Raw genomic sequence first — 27,824 nt, 5'->3', positions numbered from 1 at the left:
CTCCCCGGTCCATGACGGTCGAGGACGCGGCATACACTGGATTTAGAGGCCTTTACAAAAACATTTTCGTTGTTCTCTTTGTCTTCAAAAAAGCCCGCCAAAAGGAAATCCACCCCCAGCAACCCTACCTGGCATCCCCCTCTCCAACTCCGCCCCTCCCCCTCCCTCCCCCTTCACCTGGAGGAAGAACAATATGCCTCTCTCTCTCTCTCCTTTCTCTTCCTTCTGTTCTTCAACTTCAACAGCAATAATAACCAACAACTTTTCTGGTCAGTACCACAACACAGCGGACTCTGATGCCCTTTTTGGTTCCAGTGGACTACACATCATCCACCTTAATGTGAACAGCCTCTCTGGAGCTAAACTCGACCAAATCAGAGAAATGTTCCTCAACACGAAGGTAAAAATCTTGTGTTTCTCTGAAACCAAATTTGATCAAGGTATTTCTGACTCAGAGATATAAATAGAAAACTTTTCGGTTATCAGAAAGGACAGGAATAAACACGGTGGGGGCGTTTGTACGTATATTCACCAAGATATTAAATACATAACTCGCACTGATCTTAACCACAATAACCTGGAATCTGTGTGGGCGGAAATCAAATTTAAAAACGCTAAGCCGGTACTAATAGGGACTGTTTATAGACTCCCTAATCAGAGTGATTTCTATGGGGTTTTGGAAGAATGCTTGGCGGGGACAGACAACGTGGAGAAAATTATAACTGGGGATCTGAACACATATATTCAACGCAAAGATGCGCCTGTCTTCAGATCCTTCAGCAAGTTTTGTAATCTGCACGGTCTTTCCCAGCTAATAGCGCTACCTACAAGGGTGTGTGATTCCACCCAATCAACCATAGATCTCATTCTCACTTCAGACAGGCCTAAAATAAAAAACAGTGGGGTCATGATCTGTGGTCTTAGCGACCACTATCTCACCTTCTGCACCCGCAAAATAGCTAAACCTAAAGCCAATGGCCACATAACAGCCCAATCCAGATCCCTCAAAAAACACTCCAATGACAATTTCAATTTAAAATTAGATGAGTGGGACTGGTCCCCTGTGCTCGCGAGCAACCTGGTCGATGTTGCTTGGGATTGCTTCAAAACGGCGTTCCTAAAGATACTAAATGACATGGCTCCCGTGAAAACAGTCAGGATCAAAGCCCGCTCGGAACCATGGATGAATCCGGACCTATTAGCTGCCATAAAAGACAGAGACAGAAAATACTCTGAATACCAAAAATGTAAAACAGAAGTAGATAAACAACCCAGTAATATCAACCTCAAATTACTCCTTTACACTTTTAAAAAGCAATGCAATAAATTAAGAAATAAGTCAACCAACCTGACTAAATCCTTAAAAAAAAATTACATTAACGACAAAATAGAGGAAAACACAAATAAGCCACGTGAGCTCTGGAAAATTCTCAACAACTAGCTTCCTGGTTGCAGCCAGAAACTTAAAACAAGACTCACCAACATCAGCATCAAGGAGGGTGACTCCCTCATTACAGACAAAATGGAGGTAGCTAGCAGACTTAACATCTTTTTCACCAGCATAGCCGCAACCCTTGTCAACAAGCTGTCTCACCACTCTGGTCGCTTTGGTGTAGAACACATTAAAGCCTTCTACAGAAAGCTAGGAGTATCCAATGATGATTTCAAATTAGAAATGGTCACAGCTGATGAGGGGTTTCAAAAATTGAGTGCGCTCCACCCTAACAAGGCCACCGGCCTTGATAATATTCCCTCCAGATTCCTCAGGGACTCTGCCTCCATCATTGCCCCGATCATCACGCACAAAATAGACCTATCAATTACACAAGGCCAAGTACCAAAAGATTTTAAGATTGCAAGAGTAACTCCCCTCTTTAAAAAAGGAAGCAAATTGGAACCTGGCAACTACCGACCTGTTTCTATTCTCAGTTCCATTTCGAAAGTAAAGGAAAAAATTGTTTTTGAACAGGTCGATAGTTACCTTGCCACTAATAAACTCATGTACAAATTCCAATCCGGCTTCAGAACTAACCACTCCACTGACACATGCCTTCTCTATCTGACCGACCACATCAAGCATGAGGTGGACGCGGGCAAATACTGCGGCATGGTCATGCTGGACCTTCAGAAGGCCTTTGACACCGTTAACCACGCTATACTGTTGGATAAGCTCAGAGCAATCGGATTTAACAAAAACTCATGGAGCTGGATGCAATCTTACTTGGAGGGGAGGGAGCAGGTGGTAGAGGTGAACGGCACCGTGTCCCCCCCCCTCTCTGTGAGCTGTGGAGTCCCCCAAGGCAGTATATTTGAGACCTTTACTGTTCCTAATATACATAAACGACATGTCATCGGCATGCGACTGTGAATTGTTTTTGTTTGCGGATGACTCTGCCTTGCTGGTATCCGGCAAGGACAAGTCACAGGTGGAGAAAATCCTCAGTGCTGAGCTCTGTAGAACTTGCACCTGGCTCGCTGACAACAAGCTATCCATACACTTGGGTAAAACAGAATCCATCCTGTTTGGGTCCCACGTCAACCTCAAGAAAGTCAATGACTTCACCATAAAAGTGGGTGACATTGTTATCACCAGGAAAGATGAGGTCACCTACCTAGGTTCCATTCTAGAGGCTAACCTTTCCTGTGATAAAATGGCAACCAAGGTAATCAAAAAGGTTAACCAACGAGCGAGATTTCTCTACAGAATCTCCTCTCTGGTCAACAAAAGCACCTTGAGGATTCTGGCGGGAACTCTCGTTCAACCCTTTTTCGATTACGCATGCACCTCCTGGTACCCTAGCACCTCCAAAACCCTCAAATCTAAACTCCAAACATCTCAGAACAAGCTAGTCAGGTTACTGCTAGACCTCCACCCCAGATCCCACCTCACTCCTACCCACTTCTCTAAAGTGGGCTGGCTCAAGGTGGAGGACAGAGTTAAACAACTAGCACTGAGCCTAGTCTATAAAAACCGCTACACCTCCCTGATACCGAAGTACATGTCAAACTACTTCCTTAACGTAAATGACCGCCATAACCACACACCAGGGGGAGTTCCACTAACCACGTTAAACCCAAATTCCGAACTAACAAAGGTCTTAACTCATTCTCTTTCTATGCCACATCAATGTGGAATGCGCTCCCAACAGGTATAAAAGAAAGGGCATCTCTATCCTCCTTCAAAACCGCAATAAAAGTTCACCTCCAGGCAGCTACAACCCTAAACTAACACCCTTCCCGGATTGCTAACAATCAAATGTAAACAATCAAATGCAGATACTTTTTCTTATGCCTTCTGATCTCTCTCTCTCTCTCTCTCTCTCTCTGTCCACTACTTGATGTCCATATCCTAACCCCCCCTCCACACCCCTGATTGTAAATAATGTAAATAATTCATTGTGATTATCTTGTGTGATGTATTATGATGATAGTATATATGATAGTATATATCTGTATCATGAATCAATTTAAGTGGACCCCGACTTAAACAAGTTGAAAAACTTATTCGGGTGTTACCATTTAGTGGTCAATTGTACGGAATATGTACTTCACTGTGCAACCTACTAATAAAAGTCTCAATCAATCAATCAAAAGGCGGCATTTATCTTGCTGTGGCGGTGCGCCACGATCAATTACATGTAGGGGAAACCGTGCAATCAAATAAATTCCATTTTCTGCTAACTTACAAGTAAGTGAGTAAGTAAGAGCAAGTAAAAAGTATTTTTGGCACCAAGCCAACATATATTAAGTTTAACTTACGTTTAAGACACTATGGAAACATGCACACTGACAACTGCCAAAGACAATAGATAATGTAATGTATGAGCTAAATGCTAAAGCCTTTTTACACGAATACTCTGCAAATTTGCCACATCAGACCAGTTGATCGGGCTTTTACTTGCCAGTGTAGCAGAGCAAACATCAGATAATACCTGTGTGACTTATAAAATACTTCTCAGCCAATGACAATTACTTTCACCACAATAGGACAGGAGGAGTTGGCAATGTTTGTATGCTTTAAAACAATGACGCTAGTGAATGAGAATAAACACAGCTTTCCCCCACCTCCGGGTAGCCATATGTCTGAGGCCAACACAAATCAATAGGTTGTTAACCAAACAATAGATGCCCAACATTTTAAAAACAGTCCAAGTCTCCAGGGTCCTACAAAACCATCGGGGATAACCGTGAAGGTTAACAACGTTCACTGCTACACACACCAGAGTTAAACCCTGGAGACAAAAAAGGCAGCTTTGTCCAAAGCCTGTTTGCTGGACCAGCAAATTTGGATCAGGAAAGGGCCCAGTTCAGCAGGATAAATTGACACTTAAGGCAAATTAATTAGGATGAAATAAAAGACTCGGGGATAAATCTGTGAGACCTCAGCATAGCGCATGAGAACTCAGTTCAGCGAGCAGGATTTAGTATGTGCATGCATACTGCTAATTTGCCATTTTTGTATGTGGACGTAAACTATAGAATGAAAAGGTAAGGAACTTCAACAATGGATATAGGTGGGTTGGTTTAAGAGGTATTATAAACATACAGCATTCACAAAAAAGAAATGTTGGTGAACAGTGCCTGATAACAGTATCAGACACTTTCATGAGACAGAGATACGCTTTGCTTCTTCCTATTTCTTTTAGACATGTTAAATTGTTAAATGTCAGCATGATTGTGCTGTACTTTTTTTTAACATGTACCCAATAACTTGATGGATTTATTGAGATTAAGTCAAAAGATGATGACACTACACATTGAATACATATTGTAAGTGTGCTTGTGTGTGTATATGCAGCTCTTTCAAGTGTGGGTGGGAAAATACTATAGAGATAAAGCAGTTTGTGTAAGTTATGCAATCCATTCTTCAAAGCCAATAAAACTCTGAAATTAGAAAATGCATGATTAAATTGTTTAATGACTTTGCAATTAATTATTGTTATAAATGTCACGGGCATGGAGGTAGCTACGGCGATGTGACCCCAAGATGCAGCAGACGAGAGGCAGACGGAGAGTAAAAGTAATATTCTTTAATGAATTAAAAGAAAACGCACTCCCGAGGGAGTGGGAAAACACGCAACTAATAGTAAGAGAAACAGAAGAAGGCGAGTGCAAACGGAATTGCGCAAAACACGGGACTTCTTTTGTGGATAATCACATAGGCATTAATCATGGCAGTGTAGTGCCGAACAAATTATAATATGGGGACTGATTAGCAACTGGGTGCATGGGTGTCCCAGTTGCCAATCGGCAGCAGGTGTGGACGCCTGTGAATGGCACGGGGAAAATACATTTACAAAATAAGGGCACAGGACCTAAAACACCACACACAGAAAAAACGCAAACATAAGTCCAAAACAGTCACAAGGGTGGTTCAATGGGACAATTTATGTCCCCAGCGTGAGATATTTAGGTTAAGATGCAGTCCCAGCATTTGATTGACATATGACCTATGAAGACGTTTAAAATTTGAATTTTAAAATTTAACAAAAAAAAATAACTAACATCATTCCATACGTAGTAACAACCCAAATGTTAAACAAATGTAAGGAAAATAAAAACCCAAAACAAACAAAAAAGACCCAATGTAGTTGAAGGACATGTTTATCTTATTCCATTATTAGTAAAGGTTTTAGAGTGTTTTTTTGTTGTTGTTTTTTTAAAGCTAAAGGCAAAGCGATGTCCTTTACTTATTGTTTGTGTAAGGATCTACCACTCTGTAGAGAGGGAGAACAGCCTGTATAGCTTAGTTGTTTATACAAGTTTAGATTGGGGTATGACATTGGTAATGGGGAAAGACCTAATTGTGTCGTATTCATGTTAGCATGTAAGCTAGCTAGCGATTAGCGCACAAGGTGGGTGCCAGCAAGCGATCACTGTTCTAGCTCTGAGTTAGCGATCAGCGTGCTAGCTCTAAGTGTGTATGTATCTTTAAATGTATGTATTCATTCCGTATCAATAGAGATTTTGCACAAATAATAATGACTGTCCTTAATTCTACAATGTTCGGACAGAAATCATTCAAAAGTAAATAGGGTAACAGCATTGATTTGAAAACAAATCAGTCGTACACATTTGACCTTTGGCCTTTACTTCCTGTAACCAGATCGAGGCAATAGGTTCTTTGCTTGGACACTGAACATCCCTTAAATGAATACGCTAATTTTTTGACAATTGTTAACTGTTTGTTGTTGATAAGAACCTCTGAGACCGAAGCCAAATCCCTCATACACAATGCTTTTCAGCGACTGGAACCATGTCTCTCTATCCTCTATCCTCAATAGCCTCTTTTCCACAGTCTATTCCAGGCGATTGTTGCACACTATTGTTACGCTTTACCAATCTGTATCGGCACAAAGACGGAAAAGGGGGACAGCTCTGTTTTTAGGCTCGTTAATCCAGCAGTCGTCATAATGCCAAACATTTGTGTCGATGTAGGCATGGTGAATGTTCTACATCATGCTGGACCCACACTATTGTGATACATGTCACACCTCTGATAAAAGGAACAAAACACTAGGGTGGCACCACCATGATTTAGTGCATGGATGGGCTCTGTTTTGTAGGCAATAATGATTATTGAATACTGCTTTCCACCCAACCTCTCAGTTGCCATCTTTTCTCTGCTCCCATTTTCCACACTCTGTTGCTCTCTTTTAAATAAATAAATGATAAATGGGTTATACTTGTATAGCGCTTTTCTACCTTCAAAGTACTCAAAGCGCTTTGACAGTATTTCCACATTCACCCATTCACACACACATTCACACACTGATGGCGGGAGCTGCCATGCAAGGCGCTAACCAGCAGCCATCAGGAGCAAGGGTGAAGTGTCTTGCCTTGTGACTAGGATGGTAGAAGGTGGGGATTGAACCCCAGTAACCAGCAACCCTCCGATTGCTGTCCCGGCCACTCTACCAACTTCGCCACGCCGTCCTTTTGATCAATAATATATCACCCCGGCTGGGGCGGACATCAACATGGTAATATGCTAGTAAAAGGGTTCCACAAAAGTTGTACCTTAGAGAAATCTTTACAGAAATTGTCTGGAGGAAGTATAGTGGAGAAGAAAAAGTGAATTTTTTAAACAAGCAAAGCTCAATATTGCTTCTCCACACACTTCTCCTGACTTTTACAGCTAGTGGTTGAAAAGTTACGGCCTGTTGTGGCCACCTAGAGGGTGCTAACCTTCGAACATGCTGCAAACATACAGTGGAAGATTGATGGTTCTTCAACATGAAATGTTCATATATTGAAGAAGAGTTCCCCATAAGAATCAATGTAAACATGAATAATTTATTCTGGACTCTGCAAAAGTCCCTATAAGATCACAGGTACAAGCGGCCGAAATTAGTTTTCTCCGTCTTCTTTCGAGACAGGGTGAGAAGCTCTGTCATTTGGGAGGAGCTCAGAGTAAAGTCGCTGCTCTTCCACATCGAGAGGAGCCAGATAAAGGGTACGGGCATCTGGTCAGGATGCCCTCTGGACGCCACCCTGGGCAGGTGTTTAAGGCACGGCCGGCCGGTAGGAGGCCACAAGACCCAGGACACTTTGGGGGTCGTATGTCTCCCAGATGGCCTGGGAACACCTCGAGCTTGACCTGTGAGGAGCGGGACGAAGTGGCCGGGGCGAGAGAAGTCTGGGCTTCTCTGCTTAGGCTGCTGCCCCCGCAACCCAGCCTCAAGATAAGCAGAAGAAGATGGATGGATTGGTTCATCAAACCAACATAACACAGGGGTAATGGCTCAACAATATATTTTGTATCCAAACAACAAAACAACATTACAGGAAGCTTAAATGTCAACAAGCACACACACACACAGACACACAAAAGTTTTGAGGTCCGAAACGTTAACCACCATGTTGTACAAATCATTAAATCTTGTGTTTGTGAATGTTTGTGGCATTGTTGAACAACCTGAGAGTTTCGGAGTGATAAACGAGATGTGGTTTCACGTAATCATCGCTAGAGTTAGCACATGAGGCAATCCTTCAACGGCTTGTGTTGAAGGATACCTTCTCCTTTGCTATAATAAAGGTCTGCTGGGGCATCTTTTTTGGTTTCATCACAATTAAAGATTTGCTGCTGAAAAAAATTCCCCTTTGCTGATAATATCCTCAAAATGAAAGTGCCGCAAGTTGAATGGGCTAACTTAGCAAAAACGCTGGCTCAAAGAGAGAAATTGCAATTAAGTTGTATCTTAAAATCGTGCAGCCCTACTGTGGAGGGACATTAGCCTTCGAGCGGGAATGCTACAGTTTGTTGAGGATGCGTTCGTACACTTGTCACTGTCAAATTTGCGAGACAAAGCTAAAAGGCATCATTGCATGCTTGTCTTGATATGACGATAGTATTAAAATCTCCATCATTGTCATCCAAATATATATTGTATATTGTCTATATCTTGCAACCTTAGTTCAAACTTTGGGTTTTAATAACAACAGGTGTGTATGTCTACGGATGTTCTCATTCATCAGGTTATTGTATTCTCAGGGCATTCAGTGATCGCAACTGGACTGTTTGGTTTGTCTTAGAAGACGTTTCGCCTCTCATCCAAGTAGGCTTCATCAGTTCATGCTCATAGGCTTAGATTGGTCAGATCTAGTCTTAGACTTGTATGGCTTCATCAGTTCATACTCATAGACTTACACTGGTCAGATCTAGTCTTACACTTGTATGGCTACATCAGTTCATGCTCATAGACTTAGACTGGTCAGATCTAGTCTTAGACTTGTATGGCTACATCAGTTCATGCTCATAGACTTAGATTGGTCAGATCTAGTCTTGGACTTGGATTGGTGAGATCTAGTCTTAGACTTATATGGCTTCATCAGTTCATGCTCATAGACTTCGATTGGTCAGATCTAGTCTTGGACTTCAATTGGTCAGATCTATGTTTTGCCAAATTTTTGTGTGCAGCGGTTCAGGAGTAAACAAGTTATTAGCTTAGACATCATGAGATGACCTAACTTTTTTGAAACATGACTGTAGCTCCTGTATCACACACCCCTCCCTGGCTCGAGTTTCTCACCAGACATGCCTCCCGGGGAGAAGGAGGTGTGGTACGCTGGAGAGCTAGAGGGTGGCGACAGGTTGAGTGTGTATGTCTGAATTGGGGGTTATCGACAAGACTGCAGGGGCCGGGCTTGATCCCACGGTGCTGGTGCCAGCAGGTTGGATCATGGGAAACGTATGCAGCGCCGCAGGAGCACACACACAAGCAGCTGGTTGCTAACGAGCTGAGCCGTGGAAGTCAGCTGCTTCCTTTATCCACAGCTGTAGTTTGATTATACACTCGCTGGTCACATCATTAGGTACAGCTGCATTATCACAACATCCAACAAAAACTGTTGAGTTTATGTCAAGTGTGTAGTTTTGTACTGCATTGCGGTTTTAAATAGAGTAAACATTTTACAAGGGGATGGCTGTGACAGGATTGCAAAAACACGGGCGAAATAATCCAAAAGTACATAAAGCAAGCCAAGCACAGCAGATCAGAAGATAAGAGATGACTATCTACCCTTTTGATTTTTTTACTGTATTCTGGGCCTTGTGTGTTTCAGATTATAACTCACAAAGTCAGTTTGAAGGTCACATTCTGCCTGCGGCTTGCTGCTTTTCAATGCTTTAATGTTTTTCCAAAAGTTACCGCCACACGCTTTTAAAGTGAACCACCAGCAGTATAAACTGTCCTGCGGCAATGTGGTCAAGCAAGAATCGAAGAATGTTAAGCAGGTGCAAAACTTTGCTGTGGACTTCTTGCTAGAAATAAATATCTGCCAGCAGTCTTTGGCGGGAGAACTGGAAGCAGGAAGGCGAGCAAGAAACGCAGCAAAAGGAAGAGCGGCCAGCCTAAAGACTGGCAGGAAAGAGAGCATATGGAGCTTGAAGATGCAAGTCATTCCCTACAGGACTGTCTGGCTGGCTGCTGTTTGGAATATATATACATGTGCAGATGAGCCATGTTGTGTAATAGCATGAGAAAGAACACCTCAGGGGCTTTGTGGAAATCAATTGACAAAAAAAAAAACAACTAAGCTCGGCACAGTGGTGCACTAAGGGGACATTAATGGAGTGGACTGCCGCAACAGACTGAAATATTAAAGTTAACTATCAGTCCAGTTTGTAGTTTAGAAGCATTGGAAACAATAGGCTCTTTTCCACTGCAGGAACTTTTTGAGGAACTTTTAAGTTCCCCCTGTGTTTCCACCAAATACTACCCAGGTAGATTTAGTTCTTCAGGAACCTTTTGGAGTTTCTCCTTGCTAGGTGAAACTTTTCAAAGATACCCTAAACTATTTTGGGGGGGGTTGTGCTGTCGAACGCTGATTGGTTGAACACAGTTCCTAAAACTTATTTTTCAAACACACGACCGCCATTGGAATATATGCGGCGACTTATTTATTTCTTACGTATTTCTATTTCAACAAACTAGACAACGAAAAAAAGAAGAACAAAAGGAACTTTTGAAATGCAGGAACTTTTGTGGGGCATCTGTGTGCTGAAGAACGCTGATCAGTGGAACTATCCTGCAGTGTTTTTAATCATCCGTAGTCTTTAAACTATATGCAGTTCAAAGGCCTACTGAAATGATTTTTCTTTATTTAAACGGGAATAGCAGATCCATTCTATGTGTCATACTTGATCATTTCGCGATATTGCCATATTTTTGCTGAAAGGATTTAGTAGAGAAAATCGACGATAAAGTTCGCAACTTTTGCTCGCTGATAAAAAAAAGCCTTGCCTGTACCGGAAGTAGCGTGACGTCACAGGAGCTAGGATTCCTCACAATTCCCCGTTGTTTACAATGGAGCGAGAGAGATTCGGACCGAGAAAGTGATGATTACCCCATTAATTCGTAGATGAGGAACGTTACAGTGAATGACTTGAGAGGCAGCGATGGACGTATCTTTTTTCGCTCTGACCGTAACTTAGGTACAAGCTGGCTCATTGGATTCCACACTCTCCTTTTTCTATTGTAGATCACAGATTTGTATTTTAAACCACCTCGGATACTATATCCTCTTGAAAATGAGAGTCCAGAACGCGAAATGGACATTCAGTGCCTTTTATCTCCACGACAATACATCGGCGAAATGCTTTAGCTACGAGCTAACGTGATAGCATCTTGCTTTAACTGCATATAGAAACAAAAGAAATAAACCCCTGACGGGAAGTATAGATAGAAAATCAACAATACTATTAAACCGTGGACATGTAAATACACGGTTAATGCTTTCCAGGCTGGCGAAGGTTAACAATGCTGTGCTAACGACGCCATTGAAGCTAACTTAGCAACCAGACTGCACAGAGCTATGCTAAAAACATTAGCTCTCCACCTACGCCAGCCAGCCCTCATTTGCTCATCAACACCTGTGCTCACCTGCGTTCCAGCGATCGGCAGAAGGACGAAGGACTTCACCCGATGCGTTTGGCGGCCCGGAGACGTAGGAAGTCAAGGTGAAGTCGGCGGCTAGCGTGGCTAGCGTGGCTAGCGCGGCTAGCGCTCCAACAAAGTCCTCCTGGTTGTGTTGCTGTAGTCCGCTGCTAATACACTGATCCCACCTACAACTGTCTTCTTTGCAGCCTTCATTGTTCATTAAAAAAATTGCAAAAGATGTCCAGAATACTGTGGAATTATGAAATGAAAACAGAGCTTTTTGTATAGGATTCTACGGGGTACCATAACTTCCGTTACTCGGACTTCGTCACGCGCATACGTCATCATACCGCGATGTTTCAGCCGGATATTTCCCGGGAATTTTAAAATGTCACTTTATAAGTTAACCCGGCCGTATTGGCATGTGTTGCAATGTTAAGATTTCATCATTGATATATAAACTATCAGACTGCGTGGTCGGTAGTAGTGGCTTTCAGTAGGCCTTTAATGTTAGTTATTATTTTTACAAACTTCATTTCAATACGCAAAGCTACGAGAAGTGGACAGACTCTTTTAAACGTATTTACGGAGGAGTACGAAGCCAGACAGCTGCTTACTACTCTTAGACTTTGTTGGATTAATGTGAAATAAAGGAGGTAGCACACGAGTGGAACGAAGGTAAATAACATCAAATATTAACTATTTACTTTGTTACATGTTGTAAAAGTAGTCAGTGACACTCCATTTGTGTAGTTGTTAGCTTCAACCCCAGTGAACAGAAAGTTAATGCTAACAAGCTAACGCTAAAGACGATGTATTTGTGTTGTCAGCGTGAGATAAACACTGACATTTTTTTATTTACATATTGTTATTTACAGATAAACACTGAAATGTATTATTTATATATTGTTATTTACAGATAAACACTGACATTTATAATTTATATATTGTTATTTACAGATAAACACTGACATGTATTATTTATTTATTGTTATTAGTGTTGTTCCGATACCAATGTTTTGGTACCGGTACCAAAATTATTTCGATGGGACAAGCAGTAGAAAATGGATGGATGGGTGGAGTTTTCGGTACTTTGATACTTTTCTAAATAATGGGGACCACAAAAAATTGCATTATTGGCTTTATTTTTTACTGAAAAATCTTAGGGTACATGAAACATATGTTTCTTATTGTAAGTTTGTCCTTAAATAACATAGTGAACATACAAGACAACTTGTCTTTTATTAGTAAGTAAACAAACGAAGGCTCCAAATTTAGTCTACTGACATATGCGGTAACGCAGACCTGGGCATTCTGCGGCCCGCGGGCCGCATCCGGCCCTTTGTGCGTCCCTGTCCGGCCCGCGTGAGGCCAATTATAAATTACAAAATACATTTTAAAAAGTATCTATGTCGAGTGTGCAATACAACGGTGCTGCTTTTGTTTTGAAAATCGTTATTTGCATTACTTCCGTGTGGACGTATGCGTGTGCGTGATTGTTAGTGAATGTGAACAGCTGCAATCATTAATTACAAAATAAAGTTGAAAAAACATCTATGTCGTGCGCGCAATACAACTGTGCTGATTTTATTTTGAAAAGTATTATTTATGGGCGTGTGTCTGTGTGTAACCTGCGAGTGAAGGTGCACATTCAGCGACAAGTGATGCACGGTTTACACCCGAGACGCTAAAAAGAGAAAAGTTGATGAAGAATGGCGTGTTTCCAACAAGACATGGACTGCCATGCAACGTTCCCTCTAAGGTGCGTGCCTGCGCAATTGCGCACTGCTAGCGTCTGCTGCGTGCAGCAAATATATGCCGCGCACCAAATCAAATCCCATCTGAATTCTAAACAAAATAAACATATTTATTCTATGTAATTTTGCAATGCAACTTTGAGTGACAGTGACAACAAGCGGCCCTAACGGTGTTCGTCAACACCGTTCAATTGAACACCGTTCAATTATTGTAACGTCTATCGAGATGCTTCGAGGCCAGGAATTATATCGATCACTTTATTGAGCAAAACTGTTTATATTCGGCCAGAACCACACCAAAAACATAAGTAAAACACTTCTATCTCGAAAAACTAGTCATTTTCTGCCGTACAAACCAGGCCAAAACCAACTTGTCATCTGTCACCAACACGCATAGCACTAAACCACTGGTGCGTTTATGGCCACACAAAAACTCGGACAACTCAAACACCACACAAAGTTACACTATGACTCCTCAGTCATACGTGTGCTTATTTTACTGTCATTTATTATTAATGTTAATTTATTTATATTAGTCATGGAATGCTGTTACACACACTATGTTGAAGTATTACTATTATTATTAATTATTATTATTATTATTATTATTATTATTTATCTTACGGTATACATCAAAAATAATATTGAGCAAAATTTAATTGAAATATTGTCGATGTGGCCCTCCAGCAGTGCTCGGGTTGCTCATGCGGCCCCCGGTAAAAATTAATTGCCCACCCCTGCGGTAACATATGTATATATGTATTTATCATTCTATAATTTTGTCACAATTATTAAGGACAAGTGGTAGAAAATTAATTATTAATCTACTTGTTCATTTACTGTTAATATCTGCTTACTTTCTCTTTTAACATGTTCTATCTACACTTCTGTTAAAATGTAATAATCATTTATTCTTCTGTTGTTTGGATACTTTACATTAGTTTTGGATGATACCACAAATTTGGGTATCAATCCGATACCAAGTCGTTACAGGATCATACATTGGTCATATTCAAAGTCCACGTGTGTTCAGGGACATATTTCCTGAGTTTATAAACATCCATCCATCCATCCATCCATCTTCTTCCGCTTGTCCGAGGTCGGGTCGCGGGGGCAGCAGCCTAAACAGGGAAGCCCAGACTTCCCTCTCCCCAGCCACTCCGTCCAGCTCTTCCCGAAGCGTTTCCAGGCCAGCCGGGAGACATAGTCTTCCCAACGTGTCCTGGGTCTTCCCCGTGGCCTCCTACCGGTCAGACGTGCCCTAAACACCTCCCTAGGGAGGCGTTCGGGTCGCATCCTGACCAGATGCCCGAACCACCTTCTCTGGCTCCTTTCGATGTGGAGGAGCAGCGGCTTTACTTTGAGCTCCTTCCGGATGGCAGAGCTTCTCACCCTATCTCTAAGGGAGAGCCCCGCCACCCGGCAGAGGAAACTCGGCCGCTACTTTATAAACATAATAAACATTTTAAAAAAACAAAAGAAGATGTTGTGATGCCAAAAAATATCGACGTAATCATAGTAGTATTGACTAGATACGGTCCTGTACTTGGTATAATTACAGTGGATGTTAGCTGTAGATCCACCAATGGCGTTTGTTTCCATTTTGACGCCGGTGAGCTAAGGTGTGTAGTGAAGCATGTTTAGCTATTTCTCATCCTGCAGGGATAATACTTTAAAGAAACATACTTTATTTGTCACCATGGAGGCGAGGATTAGTGATTTAGAAGTAACTAAAACACTGCAGACTGAGGCTGGACTTTCCCCGCTAGCTAGCTAGCCATGTCTTAAAGCACCTCTTCCTGAGGGTGTTTCAGTGTTATAACTTCACCTTTATCGTCAGTTTTTAAGCCAAATTGCGTCCGTTCTCCCTTTTCTGTCTACACACTGTGCCTGCTTGTAAGTACTCCGTGATTGTGTGCTACCGAACATGCTCCTCTGCTCGTAAACCAACAATGACACGACGTGACGATGACGGGGGCGCGTGGGGTTGGCGGACCAGTACTTTTTAAAGGCGGTATAGTACCGAATATGATTCATTAGTATCGCGGTACTATACTAATACCAGTATACCGTACAACCCTAATTGTTATTTACAGATAAACATTGACATTTATTTTTTATACATTGTTATTTACAGATAAACACTGACATTTATTATTTTAAAATTGTTATTTACAGATAAACACTGACAAGTATTATTAATATATTGTTATTTACAGATAAACACTGATATTTATTATTTATATATTGTTATTTACAACTGAAATGGACCACAAGAAATCGCCTGACTCATGAATTCATCATTTACTGAGAGGACAACTTTCTGACTGTTGGACATTGCGGACAAAAACCTGACTTTTTATGAACAAATAAAAAGTCAGTTTTTTAAATCATATCGTTTTGGTATATTATTGCTTTGTATTTCAATTACTTACTATTTAGTAAAAGAACTGTGACCTAATATTGTCTGTTTATTAACATGGTATCAGTGTAGAAATATAGTAAACCACTCCTCCATATGTCATCAGTCTGATTTGTATAAACTACGTAAACTGTGATATGTGGTTGAAACACAAACCACACACTTCTACAGGAACCTATAGTTCCAGGAACGAGAGGTTCTACTAAAAGTTCCTGAATGAACACATTACCAAACAAACAGACACTGCAGAATTGTTCTCAAATTTCATTTTTTTAGAGTTTTATTTCAGATTTGTTTGGCTACCTGCTGCAAAGCGGAGTTCAAAGGGCCTAATCATAACTGCTCCATGGGCCAAGGAAAAGACTGGGATATGCAGGTCATGCCCACCGGGTTGTTTGAATGACAAATTCAAGTCAAGAAAGTTACTTACAAATTAAGAATAACTGTCCAAAAATAGCCCTATAATAATCATAACATAATAACTGGGTATCATGGCCAATCTCCCAAATCAATTTGATTCAAAGGCTTCTTAGTCAATTAATTACGATTTGACTGGATTTACACTCAAATATTGAAAATGTCTCATATCTGTAACAAAATGCAAAAGCCCTTTTTTCAATGATGCCCGGGCGCGGCTACGCTGCTGCCCACTGCTCCCCTCACCTCCCAGGGGGTGATGAAGGGGATGGGTCAAATGCAGAGGACAAATTTCACCACACCTAGTGTGTGTGTGACAATCATTGGTACTTTAACTTTAACTTCATCATAAAACATTCGGAGCAGCCTAAACTTCCTCCAAAGTCTTAAAAGGGCAATTCTGAAAAAAAAAAAAGAATTGCAACTGAAAGTGCACTTGTATTGCAACATTCCATCACTGCAAATTGCACAAAGGTATCGTTTCTTCAAGAGCAAAATAATAACATAAAATATGTGGGCTGTTTTTCTGCAATGTTATTTTGCTAGCACAATCAGACAGGATGTTGCGCACAGCAATTTTTATGTTTTTTTGGGCGCACTTGACACTGCGCAATGTGGGATATGTTTATGTAAACAAAAGTACCTGCTGTACTTTCTTACGTGGTGATCTTCCAAGACTCTTAGTTACAAATATAATCAATAATAATAACAGTCATATGTTTACGTTGCATGATCATAACGTAGTATGGCTGCCAAAACCGTACAATCTTAGCGAACAAAAGTTGAAATGGCTTCTCTTACTGTTTCATGGTAAATCGTTCACTTTTTTTTGTTCTGTCCCGGAAAGTCTTGTTGTTTGCAGCTAACGTTAGCATGACGCTGCCGCCACTCCATGGACTAGACTACCGGAGGAGTGGGGTGGGGGGAATATTATATCATGCCTTGTGAATTGATATTGCTAAAAATGAAAATATATTGTTTAGGGATGTAACAATAAATGGTGTTAACAATAACCGCAGTAAACTCTCAATGGTTGGTATTGCCGTTTTAAAATAAAATTATCGAATCAACATGGCCGCACTTTGACAAACTCACAGAAAGACTGGCACTAGCTTAAATGCTAACATGAATAAAAGATTGTAGAAAATTGTATAAACACATATCTGTCTGAGTAACTAAGATATTCAACTGTGCAAACGCTAACTTACAGTAAGTCATTAATTTGACTTTGTAAGTCATTATTTTAGTATCTCAGGTAATTAGGACTGTTTTGTTTTTACTTTACAGAAAAAATATTGTGATATATATAGTATATCGCCATTCAGCAAATGGAGCGGAAAACACAAACAAAAGTTGTAGGCTTTTTCACGTGACGAAGCCGGCCTACTTCACTGTCTGTAGTCTATTGCCCCCCAGGCTGTGGTGGCAGCGACAAGGTGGAGACGTGATGGCGACAGGCCGAGTTACACCCACCCCCTTCCCCGGTCCTCTCACCCTGGAGAGTCACCACCTTAACTAACACATTTTTGGGGGAAACACTGCAATGGTTGGTATTGCCGTTTTAAAATAAAATTATCGAATAAACGTAATTGATAGCCGCACTTTGACAAACTCACACTCAGGACCTGAGACGCCGAGATGAGCGGTCGCACCCTCTTCCGCTCCCGATCGGGAATCCAAACAACTGCTCGGATTATCCCACACTTCCTCCTTTTTCTACTGTGGATTACGGATTTATATTTTAAACCTCCTCGGATACTCTACCCTCTTGAAAATGAGAGTCGAGAACGCGAAATGGACATACACAGTGACTTTTATCTCCACGACAATATATCGGCGAAGCACCTTGGCTTCGGAGCTAACGTGTTAGCATCGTGCTTGTCTGCACATCGAGGCAGAAGAAACATGCCCCTGACTGGAAGGATAGACAGAAAGTCAATAATACTACTATTACTTCTACTATCAGGAGACACTGAACTCAACCCTGGACCTGCAACAACACGGTTAATGTTGTCCCGACTGGCGAAGACTAGCAATGCTACTGCTAGCGTCGCCATCGAAGCTAACTCGGCTACCGGCTCGTCTCAGCTCAAGCTCACCTGTGCTCCTGCGGTCGGCGGCTCGGCGGAGGACTTCGCCCCGTTCATCGACACGGTCGGAGGCTCGGCGGCGGCGGTGGAGGACGACCCGGTCATCATAGAAGGCAGCGACTCAGCGGCGGTGAACGACGCGGCGGCTGCGGTGGACGGCGACCCAGACATCGGTGATTGCGGGGAACTGCACGAGATGGCGGGGGTCCACGCGACCTCTCCCCGGTCCCGGACGGCCGAGGACGCGCCATACACAGGATTTAGAGGCGCCTTTACACAAACATTTTCGTTATTCTCTTTCTCTTTGTCTTCAAAAAAGCCCGCCAAAAGGAAACCCAACCCATCCCCCAGCAACCCTACCTGGCCTCCTCCTCCCTCTCCCTCCCCTCCCCCTTTCTCTCCCTCCCCTCCCCCTTTCTCTCCCTCCCCCTTCACCTGGAGGACGATCAATATGCCTCTCTCTCCTCTCTCTCCTTGCTCTTCAACTGCAACAGCAATAATAACCAACAATTTTTCTGGTCAGTACCACAACACAGCGGACTCTGATGCTCTTTTTGGTTCCAGTGGACTACACATCATCCACCTTAATGTGAACAGCCTCTCTGGAGCCAAACTCGACCAAATCAGAGAAATGTTCCTCAACACGAAGGTAAAAATCTTGTGTTTCTCTGAAACCAAATTTGATCAAAGTATTTCTGACTCAGAGATAGAAATACAAAACTTTTCGGTTATCAGAAAGGATAGGAATAAACACGGTGGGGGCGTTTGTATGTATATTCACCAGGATATTAAATACATAACTCGCACTGATCTTAACCACAATAACCTGGAATCTGTGTGGGCGGAAATCAAATTTAAAAATGCTAAGCCGGTACTAATAGGGACTGTTTATAGACCCCCTAATCAGAGTGATTTCTATGGGGCTTTGGAAGAATGCTTGGCGGGGACAGACAACATGGAGAAAATTATAACTGGGGATCTGAACACAGATATTCAACGCAAAGATGCGCCTGTCTTCAGATCCTTCAGCAAGTTTTGTAATCTGCACGGTCTTTCCCAGCTAATAGCGCTACCCACAAGGGTGTGTGATTCCACCCAATCAACCATAGATCTCATTCTCACTTCAGACCGGCCTAAAATAAAAAATAGTGGGGTCATGATCTGTGGTCTTAGCGACCACTATCTGACCTTCTGCACCCGTAAAATAGCTAAACCTAAAGCCAATGGCCACATAACAGCCCAATCCAGATCCCTCAAAAAATACTCCAATGACAATTTCAATTTAAAATTAGATGAGTGGGACTGGTCCCCTGTGCTCGCGAGCAACCTGGTCGATGTCGCTTGGGATCGCTTCAAAACGGCGTTCCTAAAGATACTAAATGACATGGCTCCCGTGAAAACAGTCAGGATCAAAGCCCGCTCGGAACCATGGATGAATCCGGACCTATTAGCTGCCATAAAAGACAGAGACAGGAAATACTCTGAATACCAAAAATGTAAAACAGAAGTAGATAAACAACCCAATAATATCAACCTCAAATTACTCCTTTCAACTCTCAAAAAGCAATGCAATAAATTAAGAAATAAGTCAACCAACCTGACTAAATCCTTAAAAAAAAATTACATTAATGACAAAATAGAGGAAAACACGAATAAGCCACGTGAGCTCTGGAAAATTCTCAACAACCAGCTTCCTGGTTGCAGCCAGAAACTTAAAACAAGACTCACCAACATCAGCATCAAGGAGGGTGACTCCCTCATTACAGACAAAATGGAGGTAGCTAGCAGACTTAACGCCTTTTTCACCAGCATAGCTGCAACTCTTGTCAACAAGCTGTCCCACCACTCTGGTCGCTTTGGTGTAGAACACATTAAAGCCTTCTACAGAAAGCTAGGAGTATCCAACAATGATTTCAAATTAGAAATGGTCACAGCTGATGAGGTGTTTAAAAAATTGAGCGCGCTCCACCCTAACAAGGCCACCGGCCTTGATAATATTCCCTCCAGATTCCTCAGGGACTCTGCCTCCATCATTGCCCCGATCATCACGCACATAATAAACCTATCAATTACACAAGGCCAAGTACCAAAAGATTTTAAGATAGCAAGAGTAACTCCCCTCTTTAAAAAAGGAAGCAAATTGGAACCTGGCAACTACCGACCTGTTTCTATTCTCAGCTCCATTTCGAAAGTAATGGAGAAAATAGTTTATGAACAGGTCGATAGTTACCTTGCCACTAATAAACTCATGTACAAATTCCAATCCGGCTTCAGAACTAACCACTCCACTGACACATGCCTTCTCTATCTGACCGACCACATCAAACATGAGGTGGACGCGGGCAAATACTGCGGCATGGTCATGCTGGACCTTCAGAAGGCCTTTGACACCGTTAACCACGCTATACTGTTGGATAAGCTCAGAGCAATCGGATTTAACAAAACCTCTTGGAGCTGGATGCAGTCTTACTTGGAGGGGAGGGAGCAGGTGGTAGAGGTGAACGGCACCGTGTCCCCCCCCCTCTCGGTGAGCTGTGGAGTCCCCCAAGGCAGTATATTGGGACCTTTACTGTTCCTAATATACATAAACGACATGTCATCGGCATGTGACTGTGAATTGTTTTTGTTTGCGGATGACTCTGCCCTGCTGGTATCCGGCAAGGACAAGTCACAGGTGGAGAAAATCCTCAGTGCTGAGCTCTGTAGAACCTGCACCTGGCTCGCTGACAACAAGCTATCCATCCACTTGGGTAAAACAGAATCCATCCTGTTTGGGTCCCACATCAAACTTAAGAGAGTCAATCACTTCACCATAAAAGTAGGTGACAGTGTCATCACCAGGAAAGATGAGGTCACCTACCTAGGTTCCATTCTAGAGGCTAACCTTTCCTGTGATAAAATGGCAACCAAGGTAATCAAAAAGGTTAACCAACGAACGAGATTTCTCTACAGAATTTCCTCTCTGGTCAACAAAAGCACCTTGAGGATTCTGGCGGGAACTCTCGTTCAACCCTTTTTCGATTACGCATGCACCTCCTGGTACCCTAGCACCTCCAAAACCCTCAAATCTAAACTCCAAACATCTCAGAACAAGCTAGTCAGGTTACTTCTAGACCTCCACCCCAGATCCCACCTCACTCCTACCCACTTCTCTAAAGTGGGCTGGCTCAAGGTGGAGGACAGAGTTAAACAACTTGCACTGAGCCTAGTCTATAAAATCCGCTACACCTCTCTGATACCGAAGTACATGTCAAACTACTTCCTTAACGTAAATGACCGCCATAACCACAACACCAGGGGGTGCTCCACTAACCACGTTAAACCCAGATTCCGAACTAACAAAGGTCTTAACTCATTCTCTTTCTATGCCACATCAATGTGGAATGCGCTCCCAACAGGTATAAAAGAAAGGGCATCTCTATCCTCCTTCAAAACCGCTATAAAAGTTCACCTCCAGGCAGCTACAACCCTAAACTAACACCCTCCCCGGATTGCTAATAATCAAATGTAAACAATCAAATGCAGATTCTTTTTCTTATGCCTTCTGATCTCTCTCTCTCTCTCTCTCTCTCTCTCTCTATGTCCACTACTTGATGTCCATATCCCCACCCCTCCACACTCCTGATTGTAAATAATGTAAATAATTCAATGTGATTATCTTGTGTGATGACTGTATTATGATGATAGTATATATGATAGTATATATCTGTATCATGAATCAATTTAAGTGGACCCCGACTTAAACAAGTTGAAAAACTTATTCGGGTGTTACCATTTAGTGGTCAATTGTACGGAATATGTACTTCACTGTGCAACCTACTAATAAAAGTCTCAATCAATCAATCAATCAAAAGACTGGCGCTAGCTTTTTGATTGATTGATTGATTGAGACTTTTATTAGTAGGTTGCACAGTGAAGTACATATTCCGTACAATTGACCACTAAATGGTAACACCCGAATAAGTTTTTCAACTTGTTTAAGTCTGGGTCCACTTAAATTGATTCATGATACAGATATATACTATCAGATATATACTATCATCATAATACAGTCATCACACAAGATAATCACATTGAATTATTTACATTATTTACAATCAAGGGTGTGGAGGGGCGGGGGGGGTAGGATATGGACAGCAAGTAGTTGACATAGAGAGAGAGAGAGAGAGAGAGAGAGAGAGAGAGAGAGAGAGAGAGAGAGAGAGAGAGAGAGAGAGAGAGAGGGAGAGAGATCAGAAGGCATAAGAAAAAGTATCTGCATTTGATTGTTTACATTTGATTATTAGCAATCCGGGGAGGGTGTTAGTTTAGGGTTGTAGCTGCCTGGAGGTGAACTTTTATTGCCCTTTCTTTTATACCTGTTGGGAGCGCATTCCACATTGATGTGGCATAGAAAGAAAATGAGTTAAGACCTTTGTTAGTTCGGAATCTGGGTTTAACGTGGTTAGTGGAGCTCCCCCTGGTGTTGTGGTTATGGCGGTAGTTTGACATGTACTTCGGTATCAGGGAGGTGTAGTGGATTTTATAGACTAGGCTCAGTGCAAGTTGTTTAACCCTGTCCTCCACCTTGAGCCAGCCTGCTTTGGAGAAGTGGGTAGGAGTGAGGTGGGATCTGGGGTGGAGGTCTAGAAGTAACCTGACTAGCTTGTTCTGGGATGTTTGGAGTTTAGATTTGAGCGTTTTGGAGGTGCTAGGGTACCAGGAGGTGCATGAGCATGAGGTGCTTAAATGCTAACATGAATAAAAGATTGTAGAAAATGGTATAAACACATATCCGTCTGAGTAACTAAGATATTCAACTGTGCACGGTGCTCTTTTAGAACAGAGTGATCGATATAGTGGAGGAATATGACGGTAGGTGTTTTCACAGCGCATTCAAGGACCACAGACCCTACTAGGACACTGCAACACCCGCCAAACGCTCTTATCAGTGAGGCGTAATAAACACTAAACATGCAAAATAGTGGGCTTCCTAACAGTGTGTCTTTGCAGTGTATTCAATTGAATATAGGTTGAAAAGGATTTGCAAATCATTGTATTCTGTTTTGATTGACCATTTACACAACGTGCCAACTTCACTGGTTTTGGGGTTTGTAGATATAAATCAAACATTTGAAGAAAAAAATTAGCAAAATCACTATTGACAGTTTGATATTCAACAAATCACACCGTTCTGATTTTACACATGGCGTAGTATTGAAGGACTTACAATTCAATAAAGTTAACACCCTAATCTTGCTAACCTGACTGTCAACGGCACCCCAACACGTATTCAACACAATCTTATTGCGCACAATCCCTCATGGAGTCTACTTGAGCTGCAGGAGGATCACAGGATTCAATGTTCACACATTCGGCGCCGCAGGAGTTGAAGTACGACTTGTGACACTTCCCTACCCACTCTGGATGGATTCAACACTTTTATTATCACTATGTGGGATGGTATTATTGTTGCTACTCCTGCTTCGTCGGGTGCAAAGATTCTGCCAGTGGGCTCATAAACAATAAGTTATTGTATAATAAAAGAACATTTGGATGACAACAAAGCACCTCGGGAGCGAAGCATATTTCCTGATGATACTTGGACTTGTCTGCACAAACCTGCAGTATTCTCTACCTCTAGGCAATTAATCCTAAAGTGTGCCAGAGAAGGCACTGTTTTTGATTAAATCAATGGATTAAAATCATTTAAAAATAGCGTTTTAGAAGCAGACTGAGGCAAATTCTGCAATTACATAATCAACCAAGCAACCTCAATAATGGTAAGATATGCAAATGAGTTGATTCTATTTTGTGGCAGCAAACAATCTCCAACATCCATCCATTTTCTACCGCTTGTCCCTTTCGGGGTCGCGGGGGCTGCTGGAGCCTATCTCAGCTGCACATGGGTGCAAGGCGGGGTACACCCTGGACAAGTCGCCACCTCATCACAGGGCCAACACAGATAGACAGACAACATTCACACTCACATTTACACACTAGGGCCAATTTAGTGTTATAATAAATGATAAATGGGTTATACTTGTATAGCGCTTTTCTACCTTCAAGGTACTCAAAGCGCTTTGACAGTATTTCCACATTCACCCATTCACACACACATTCACACACTGATGGCGGGAGCTGCAATGCAAGGCGCTAACCAGCAGCCATCAGAGGCAAAGGGTGAAGTGTCTTGCCCAAGGACACAACGGACGTGACTAGGAAGGTAGAAGGTGGGGATTGAACCCCAGTAACCAGCAACACTCCGATTGCTGGCACAGCCACTCTCCCAACTTTGCCACGCCGTCCCAACGAGTGTTGCCAATCAACCTATCCCCAGGTGCATGTCTTTGGAGGTGGGAGGAAGCCGGAGTACCCGGAAGGAACCCACGCAGTCACGGGGTGAACATGCAAACTCCACACAGAAAGATCCCGAGCCCGGGATTGAACTCAGGACCTTCGTATTGTGAGGCACATGCACTAACCTCTGTGTCACCGTGCTGCCCACAATCTCCAACACGTCTTGTCGGTGTATTTATTATTTTAAATCACACAAATCAAAAGTTGATGACACGTATATCTAACGTAACACTTACCAGGTCATGTTGACAAAATCAAACACTGCACTTGATTTTTTTTTTTGATTTATTTATTTTATGGGGCAAAAAAACAAACTCTTAAATAGTATAAATAAATGTGTACAATCTCCAACAATGCACATTTATTTATACTATTTAAAGAGTCTATTTTTCTGTGTATATGATATTTTATGGAACTTTGTGCCCCATAAAAAAATTAAATACAAGTGCAGTGTTTGATTTTGTCAACATGACCTAGTAAGTGTTACGTTAGAGATAAATGTCATCAACTTTTGATTTGTGTGATTTAAATCATTAAATACACCGACAAGACGCATTCAAAGACATTAATAAATGAACCAGCGATACAAGACTATGTTCCGGGACACCCATGAGCCCGAGCGGTCCTACGCCAGGCGTCTGACCGAGCGTGAACACTCACCAGCCGGACATGTGGAGCGCGCTGGTCGCCTGTCATCTTGGAGCTGGACCAAGTTTAGGAAGAGACCCGGAAGCGGACAAGCGCGTGGACCTGGAATCTACTGGGTGGACGATTTCTTCTCAACGAGTCGCTTTTCCACGGTATGTCACGGAATTACAATATGAAAAACACCGAAAGCTCCGTCGCTGAGTCAGGGCAGTGAACGCCTCAACTTTACTGAGAGAAGAAAGAGCGAGAGAGGCAGAGAGAGAGAGACAGCCGATTTGGGGGAGGGGTTACAGATAGACTCCACCCACCAAAATCCCACATTTCACACGAGCAAGAAGCAGGACTTTGTAGCCAAGTTACTCTAATAATTTGGATAGTATTCATTCCACAATGGGGAAATTATGTTGCTGTAGTGTGGATAGAAAAAGTCCACAAATAATATGATTTAAAAAAAAGAAACAAGCATGTAAACAAGAGGGAAAGATCAAAGGACATAAAATACATTAAAAGAGCACACAGCTGATGCAAACAGCTGGCACTTCAGCGGCGCCATTTCTACATACAGCTACAAAGTGAAACGCCACGAAAACCTCCAAAAAAAGAGCAGCAGATATAAGTCTGTGCCCACGAACCCCCCTCCCCCAGTCAGCGTATGAGTGAGAATCCATCGAGTGCACAGGTGTCATACTCAAGGCCCGGGGGCCAAATCTGGCCCCGTCACTTCATTTTATCTGGCTCGCAAACGCCTGGAAATAATATGTTATAATAAAGTACCTTCTCTTTTCTTACTAAATGTATTCGTTATTTCCATTTTGACTGAAAAAAATACAGTAAGGGATTCATATGGCCCCATTCCTGGGTGGATCCTGCGTGACAGGAAGAAGGGAGGTTAATATAATATAATATGATATAATATAATAATATATCAGTACATATTATATAGTGTATATACAATATGTAAATATTACATATATTATATTTTATATTGCTACTATGATACATTTTTAGTCTACTTTTATACCTTTCCATTCTTACCCGTTCCATTCTTTGCTACTGTGTGGAACAATTTTCCTTGTGGATCAATAAAGTTTGTCTAAGTCTAAGTCTAATAATTTTGCAATGCAGTCTGCTGAAAACGATGGAAAGTGCCACTCTATATCGCAACTCACGATGTGCTCAAAGTTGGAATAGCCACAAAACAATTGTTTTAAGATATTCAACACCCTACTGCCATCTGGGGGCTAAAGTGGATAGTGCACACAACGCCCCTCAGCCCCAATTTGTCACGTTTCATGTGGCAGGAAACCGTGATGAATGGGGCCATATTAATCCCCTTCCTACTGTATATGTACTGCAGGAAATTGCATGTTTTTTAAACTTTAATATTATATAATATTGCAACAAATATATTTTTCAAACATTCAAAAAAAATTAAATACATACTTAAACATCTCTTTGACTTATGACTTCACAGCAAGTTCTCCATTAAACTGTACACTGTAAACATTACAATACATTTTAGAGGTGGGGGAAATAATTTATTTTCAGGTTAATGACAATTCCAACATGGACGATTAGAAAACCGATTAGTAAACGTGAATAATCGATAAATGTATTGTAAATAATGTAATGCAGACTCTTTCTAAAATAAATAACGCCCAGAAAATAAATACATTTAATATAACATAATAAATGTAATGGGGATTAATTTGACTGTTTATTATAACAAATGCACTGTTTTTAAATGTTGCAAGTGATAAACGCTTATTAAATAAAACTGCATCAACATACATAAATAATGATGCAACAATAATCGCTTTTTAATCGAATCGTAGCTCCTGAATCGTAATCGTAAACAAATTGTGAGGTGAGCAAAGATTCCCACCGGTAAAATTGACGGTGGTTTTTACAGCACATTAATTTAATTTTTTTTAAACTTTACCTCCGTTTTTTACAGTAAAATTCTGTCAACTGAGCTGTTCTGTTTTGTTTTCCGTAAAATCTACGGTTGTTGTTTTTACGGTAAATAAAATTACCATATTTTTCGGACTATAAGGCGCACTTAAAATCCTTTCATTTTCTCAAAAATCGACAGTGTGCCTTATAACTCGGTGCGCCTGATATACGGAAAAATTCTGGTTGTGCTTACAGACCTCGAAGCAATTTTATTTGGTACATGGTGTAATGATAAGTGTGACCAGTAGATTGGGGACAAGTGTTGTAAATTAGCTTTGGCTACAAACACTATGATGCATAAATTGGATAACTGTTTCAGATATTTATGTTTCTGTATCTGTCCCTATTTCAAATAAACCTTTATATATATGGCAGACACACATAAGAGATACGGGTAAACTGCAAGATGACAATCTCAAAACTTTAAATGTTCAATTGAGAATATTGAACGTTACCACAGCGCTCGAAAATCTGTCAAAATGTTTTTAGTATGACTTCGGTAAGCTATGAAGTCGCACCGCTTGGCGCATTAAACATACGAGTATTATTATGGTGTGTGTATAAGGACCTGAAAATGGCACCTATTAGCAGACATTATCTGGCGTTGTTTCGCAATAATATGCAAAACCAACTTTTCTTACCTTCTGGTACCTGCTGATGTGTATTTGGGGTCTGCATAAGTCCTGAAAATGTGAGCGCGTCCGCAATTGTAGTCCGTGCCGACACCATAGTCATAAGTTTCTTCTTTTTCTCTATCTTCTTCTTATGGGACATTCATCTTCCACTGTTGCCATTTCTAATATAAAGTAGTGTA

General features: G+C 41.6%; 1 protein-coding gene across 2 annotated transcripts in view; it reads right to left on the bottom strand.

Moving 5' to 3' along the window:
• The window catches only part of mid2 (midline 2), a 236,414-nt gene extending 211,143 nt beyond the window's left edge, over positions 1 to 25,271 (bottom strand). For both annotated transcript variants that reach the window (XM_062044400.1, XM_062044401.1), the window contains exon 1: positions 25,067 to 25,271. The gene's annotated coding sequence lies outside the window, so the exon portion shown is untranslated. The remainder of the gene's footprint in view (positions 1 to 25,066) is intronic.
• Positions 25,272 to 27,824: the final 2,553 nt, after the last annotated feature.

This window comes from Entelurus aequoreus, linkage group LG04 (genome assembly GCF_033978785.1).
Source record: "Entelurus aequoreus isolate RoL-2023_Sb linkage group LG04, RoL_Eaeq_v1.1, whole genome shotgun sequence".
Classification (NCBI taxonomy): Eukaryota; Metazoa; Chordata; class Actinopteri; order Syngnathiformes; family Syngnathidae; genus Entelurus; species Entelurus aequoreus.
The sequence above is the reverse complement of the archived record's forward strand: the minus strand, read 5'-3'. Positions and strand labels throughout refer to the sequence as shown.